Source organism: Pogoniulus pusillus, chromosome 1 (assembly GCF_015220805.1).
Source record: "Pogoniulus pusillus isolate bPogPus1 chromosome 1, bPogPus1.pri, whole genome shotgun sequence".
In the NCBI taxonomy this organism is placed as follows: Eukaryota; Metazoa; Chordata; class Aves; order Piciformes; family Lybiidae; genus Pogoniulus; species Pogoniulus pusillus.
The window spans coordinates 7266759-7273753 of NC_087264.1; positions in this window are offsets into that span (position 1 = coordinate 7266759).

A 6995-nucleotide genomic window follows, 5' to 3' on the forward strand; every position below is an offset into this window, starting at 1 on the left:
CCAAGAGTTGTTTCAGAAATGCATACGAGCAACAGAATAAGCTCATGAAATATATAGGAATCCTTTTCTGTGCAAGGGAGGGATGGAAGGAGGAAGAGATGGAAGCCAGACTGCTGATGGACCCATGCATTAGGTGCCATAGAGCCCTCATTGCTGTCTACAACTACCTGAAGGGAGGTTGTAGCCAGGTGGGCTCAGTCTCTTCGGCCAGGCAACCAGCAACAGAACAAGGGGACACAGTCTCAAGTTGTGCCAGGGGAGGTCTAGGCTGGATGTTAGGAGGAAGTTGTTGGCAGAGAGAGTGATTGGCATTGGAATGGGCTGCCCAGGGAGGTGGTGGAGTCACCATCCCTGGAGGTGTTGAAGAAAAGCCTGGCTGAGGCACTTAGTGCCATGGTCTAGTTGACTGGCTATGGCTGGGTGCTAGGTTGGAGTGGATGATCTTGGAGGTCTCTTCCAACCTGGTTGATTCTATGATTCTATGGTTCTATTGTTGCCCCTTACAGATACAGGGTTTCAAAACAAGTAAATGATCCCAGAGAAGAGACCAACTGAGATCACTTGCTTCATTAGTACTTCGCATCCGCAGTTTTATTTCTCAGCGAAATGGTTCTCGTTAGCTCTCGTTGGGTGGTATTCAAATAATGAAACAGTCTCATCTGCAACCAGATAAAATCTTATCATGAACTGTGTTGTGTGCTTTTCAGAATAATCCCAGGATGTTATTTTTTTTTGTACTGTTATCTAAGCAGAAATATAGGTTAACATTTTTTTAGGAGGCACGACTTTCACATGTCTTTTTCTTGCCGAGAGTTGTGAAGAGCATAGTTCTACAGTGCTAGTTGATGGGATTTTTTTTCCTGCAGTGAAGTGCAAGTCCATTTAACTGGAAAGCGGATTTCAGCTAAAATACCCAAACCCAACATTTTAAAATAGATTTTGTTACATAAAAACTGACAAGCATGCTGCACACAAAAGGGAGAGAGACATTAGGAAAACACATTTTGCAATTCAGATTGCTAAGATGAAAGTATCATCTGCAGCTAGAGCTGACTGGCAGTCGCCCCATCCATCCTGAAGTTAGACCTAGCAGAGATCATCCTTTCATGGAATCATAGAATCATACAATTAGCCAGGCTGGAAGAGACTTCCAGTCCAACCTAGCACCCAGCCCTAGCCAATCAACCAGACCATGGCACTAAGTGCCTCATCCAGGCTTTTCTTGAACACCTCCAGGGACGGCGTCTCCACCACCTCCCTGGGCAGCCCATTCCAATGGCAAATCACTCTCTCTGCCAACAACTTCCTCCTAACATCCAGCCTAGACCTCCCCTGGCACAACTTGAGACTGTGTCCCCTTGTTCTCTTGCTGCTTGCCTGGCAGAAGAGACCAACCCCCACTTGGCTACAGCCTCCCTTCAGGTAGTTGTAGACAGCAATGAGGTCACCTCTGAGACTCCTCCAGGCTGCACACCCCCAGCTCCCTCAGCCTCTCCTCACAGGGCTGTGCTCCAGGCCCCTCACCGCCTTCATCGCCCTTCTCTGGACACGTTCCAGCATCTCAGCATCTCTCTTCAATTGAGGTGCCCAGAACTGGACACAGTTCAGATCTCTCTGATTTGGAAGAGGTGATATCCCAGCCCTGTCAAGGTGGGTGCCTCAGCAGGGACCCTTCTGCAGGGACTGGTGTCCTTTCAGCGGGTGCCTTTCTAGTGCCGCGTCCTTACCACAGACACACCGAGCGTCATTTGCTGCTGCCCCAGAGAGCAAAGTTGCACCTTGAGAGGGATGTCATCTCTGCCATCTGACGACAGTCATTTGTGTCACGTTTGCTTTCAGTTTGCCATTCTTATGAAGACACGAGGCTGAAGGGTGCCGAAGCATCAAGGCTCACTGCCGTGACAGCTCCCTCTGATGTGAGGCTGGTGAGATGGCAGCTGGGTGGGAAGTGCAAGCACTCCTGACTCCTACGGGGCTTCTGAGCATCCCCGCTGGGGAGAAGGAGCGATGCATGCCCTTGCTCCTGCCAGCAGCCTCAGCTGCTTGCTTTCTGCCTGCCAAAAGCTCCCCCCGACTGCGGCTACATGAAGGCGTTGGGTGGCAGCGTTGCAGCGCGGGCGGACACCGCGGTGCGCTTTGCTGCAGCCCAGACAGCCTGCTACCGGATTTGCATTGAGTTTGCCAGCCCCAGCAAGGCAGGGAAGGCCGAAGTGCTGGAAGCTTCTTGTCCCGAAGCTCCCTGAAGTCTGCAGAGCAGCTGCAAGCCTGCGGGCACGACGCAGCGGGCTGGGGGACCGGCTGGCTCGCCAACGTGGGGCCGGCAGGGGTGCGCAACAGGCACAACAGGAATGCACACCTGCACCCTGCTCATTAAAGCCATGAGTAAGAGGCTCACAACCGCACTGCCGGGATAAACAGAGCTTAGAAGGGGATGCTTGGGTCCTAATGACAGGCTTTGGTGCCTGCTCTGCTGGGTCTGGCATTGCTATGAGGTGATAGAGGCAACCACTGCTGGAGCAGGTCCTTCCCGGGATGGCCGCAGGGAAAAGGGGGTAATGCTGAGCAGCAGCCTCCACCCCCGGCATGGCAGTGCTTTTGGCTGGTAGTTTGGTGGGCCTGCACACCCAGGACTGGTATGGGTCTCATGGAGGCCGGGCTTGATGGCTAGCACCATATTTCTACCCACCGTGAAGTTTGTTCCCCCTGCATCATCCTTGATGGCATTCAGCCCTGGTTTCCTGCACTGGTGACTATAGCTGGTTTTACCTCTATAACCAGTGGGTTACAAATCCAGGGTCAGGAAGGACAGAGGGCTTCACATAATGGTATTTTCTTGCACCATTTATCCCAGTAATATGAGAGTTAATATGGACTAAAATATGCTCAGGTGTCAATGGAAGCCTTTAGCAATATTGCTCTGTGCACCTCAGGAGGGTAAAGCCAAGTGTGGCTGCCATGGTGCCCAGAGTCCTGCAAAGCTTCCCAGGGGCATCTCAGCTTAGGTGAAAACCAGCCTAATTCAGCAGACAGGGGTTCGAGCTGTGCTGCATCTTTGTTCTGAGGGTGCAGCATCTGGTTTAGAACAGTTAGTGGAAACATTTCCTCTTAGGCTGCTTTTGAAGTTGTGCCATTCTTTCTCCTTAATGAAACATGCAAATCCTATAAATGCTGCAATTGCATCTCGGGGAATTCAATCCTGACACAACCCCAGCTTTAAATATCTAACTGGTGTGTCATTTTGGACAGATCCATCCTCACCAATTTCTTTCTTTCTATTTCTTATTCCTCAAAACGTGTTTTCCTACTGCAGGACTGCAGGAAAGCCCATTCTGTTGCAGTCCTTTTTGGCATATCATTAGCAAGATCTTGCCCAGGTGGCCAAGAGAGCCAATGGCATCCTGGCCTGTATCAGGAACAGTGTGGCCAGTAGGACAAGGGAGGTTATTCTTCCCCTGTACTCAGCACTGGTCAGGCCACACCTTGAGTACTGTGTCCAGTTCTGGGCCCCTCAATTCAAGAAAGATGTTGAGGTGCTGGAACATGCCCAGAGAAGGGCAACAAAGCTGGTGAGGGGCCTGGAGCACAAATCCTATGAGGAGAGGTTGAGGGAGCTGGGCCTGTTTAGCCTGGAGAAGAGGAGGCTCAGGGGTGATCTTATTACTGTCTACAACTACCTGAAGGGACATTGTAGCCAGGTGGGGGGTGGCCTCTTCTCCCAGGCAACCAGCAGTAGAACAAGGGGACACAGTCTCAAGTTGTGCCAGGGTAGGTATAGGCTGGATGTTAGGAAGAAGTTCTTCACAGAGAGGGTGATTTCCCATTGGAATGGGCTGCCCAGGGAGGTGGTGGGGGCACCGTCCCTGGGGGTCTTCAAGAAAAGCCTGGATGAGGCACTTAGTGCCATGGTCTGGTTGATTGGATAGGGCTGGGTGCTAGGTTGGACTGGATGATCTTGGAGGTCTCTTCCAAACTGGTTGATTCTATGATTCTATGATTCTAAGACAGGGTAAGAAAAAGCTGGCGTTTATTACACAATGAAGCTTTGATGATCAAGAAGAAAGCTACTGCCTTGGCCACTCATGATCCCATTCAACAGTGCTGAATTGCATCTGCTGAAATAACTTTTCAAAGCACTTCTGCCTCCACAATAGTAGAAAACTACTCAGTGTCAGCATTGCACACGTTGTAGAAAGCTCATGACAGTGGTCTTTCATGGGTTTATTTTTAACTGTAATGCTCACTGCTTCAGGTTTACATCCTGATAGTGTTTTCTCCCCCTTTTAACCACCTTAGTATGTACAAATGTCCCAGAACTGTCTGGTAGAGAAGACACTGCACCCACAAATGGGTTGTCAGCCCTTCCACACCCCTGCATGCCACTGCTGCCCGTCTTTGCAGCGATTTGACAGACAACATGCAAGGGAAGAGCTTGCCCAAATGCTGGTGTAACAGCCAGATGGCTGAAGGCACATGTTGTAACCACAGTCTGTGCAGAGGATAAAATGAGCCGAAGGGTTGTTTTATCATGAGTGTAGATGGGGCAAGCACAGTCCAGCCATCAGCATTGCCTCCTGGCATTGGTCTCCCTCAGCCACCCAAAAATATGGGATGGAAGAGGTAAAATTCAAACATTTTCAGGTGCAAATTGAGAGAGGATGAGTTACCTTTACAAGGACTACTTGTGCAAGGAACAGGCATCAAAGTCTTGCTCCTCTGGCACCAATAATGCAGAAGTTCAACCCAACACTTTCATTGCAGAAGTGCTGCCAAATAGCATCCCTCAGGCAGCACTGCAGGAGGTGAAATCAAGGCCCCCAGTAAAATAACTGGACCTCATGCTGCAAGTAGGGATAAACACCCTGTACTGAGCATGAGGGTGGTGAGGGCTGGAATGGGTTGCCCAGGGAGGTGGTTGAGGCCCCATCCCTGGAGGTGTTTAAGGTCAGGGAAGATGAGGCTTTGGCCAGCCTGATCTAGGGTAGGGTGTTCTTTCATGTTGTAGAAACCTGTGATATTTAGTTCTATGCTGAAGAAGGTGTAACATCAAGTCAGACCTTGAGAGGTGTAAAAGCCTGTCATAGAGGCAGGGAATTAATGTGGCCAAGGAAGGAACTATAAAAATAGAATTATTTTATTTAGGCTCTCAGGGAGTGACAGGACTGGGGGGCATGGAGCAAAGCTGGAGATGAGGAGGTTCAGACTAGCCATGAGGAGGAAGTTGTTCAGCATGAGAGTGGTGAGAGGCTGGGATGGGTTGCCCAGGGAGGTGTTTAAGGCAAGGCTGGATGAGGCTTTGGCCAGCCTGCTCTAAGGTAGGGTGTTCATGCCCATGGCCGGTGGGTTGGAACTAGATGATCCTTGTGGTCCCTTCCAACCCTGACTGATTCTCTGATTCTATGATTCTATTCCACACCCTTTTTTTTGAGCATGCTTTGGTTGTTGAGCCAGCTACACTACAGGCAGAATATTCAGGCCAACACATGTGAAAGTGATGCTAGCCACTACAGCACTCACTGGCATTTCAGAGGTTAACCTGATCGGGCTGAGGAGCTTTGGTAGGGATCTGAGCCCTGATCTTCCCATATTTTCATAAAATATGAGTTGCAGAGCCCACAGACAAAGCACTTCAATGCTTGTGGCTCATCAGCTCCCCACCTTTGATGCTGGTATCCGTCACAACACAGGGCATAGCTCAGGGGATCCCTTGGAGCTTTGAGACTTTCAGCCTTCAAGCTATCACCACCCCATACACCCCTTTGTGTATGCCCATGTGCATCTATCAACCAATTGCAGATTCCGGAGCCACCAGCATCATTATTCTGCCAACTGTGACAAATTCTTGTGTTTTCATGACAAAACAAAACCACCCAAACCCAAGAAATTAGTATTTGCCAGTTAGAGCTGCCTAAATCAGGCAGATTATCGAGCATGCACTGGCATAAAGGTTAAGCACTCAGTAACTCAAGTGCTGTCTACATGCAGCAACAGAAGTTCTTACAACGTACCCAGGAGCAGCTAATCCTTGTTTAGAATAGAATCATAGAATCAGTCAGGGTTGGAAGGGACCACAAGGATCATCTAGTTCCAACCCCCCTGCCATGGGCAGGGACACCCTACCCTAGAGCAGGCTGCCCACAGCCTCATCCAGTCTGGCCTTAAACACATCCACCATGGGGCCTCAACCACCTCCCTGGGCAACCCATTCCAGCCTCTCACCACTCCAATGCTCAAGAACTTCCTCCTCACATCCAGGTTGAATCTCCTCACCTCCAGCTTTGCTCCATTCCCCCTAGTCCTGTCACTCCCTCAGAGCCTAAAAAGTCCCTCCCCAGCTTTTCTGGAGGCCCCCTTCAGATACTGGAAGGCCACAAGAAGGTCACCTGGGAGCCTCCTCTTCTCCAGACTGCACAGCCCCAACTCTTTCAGTCTGTCCTCATAGCAGAGCTGTTCCAGCCCTCTGAGCATCCTCATGGCCCTGCTCTGGACACACTCCAGCATGTCCACATCCATCTTGTAATGGGGGCTCCAGAACTGGATGCAGTACTCCAGGTGCAGTCTCACCAGAGTGGAGCAGAGGGGGAGAATCATCTCCCTCGACCTGCTGGCCACACTTCTCCTGATGCAGCCTGGGATCTGTTTGGCTTTCTGGGCTGCAAGTGCACACTGCTGGCTCTCATTGAGCTTCTCATTTACCAGCACCCCCAGGTCCCTCTCCTCAGGGCTGCTTTTCAGGCAGTCACTGCCCAGTGATGACCAGGATGTGGTGCAGGACAGTGTCAAAGGCCTTGCTCAGGTCCAGGTAAATGACATCACTTGCTTGCCCCTCATCTACTAATGTTGTGACCAGTTCATTGAAGGCCACCTGGTTTGCCAGGCAGGATTTGTTTAGCACACATTTTCTATTCACAAGGCTTAGAGAGAATGGTGGATTCAAGTTAATGTAACTTGGAGCTGACGACTTCTGTCTCTCAGGCCTTTTCAACTGCTTTAATTAC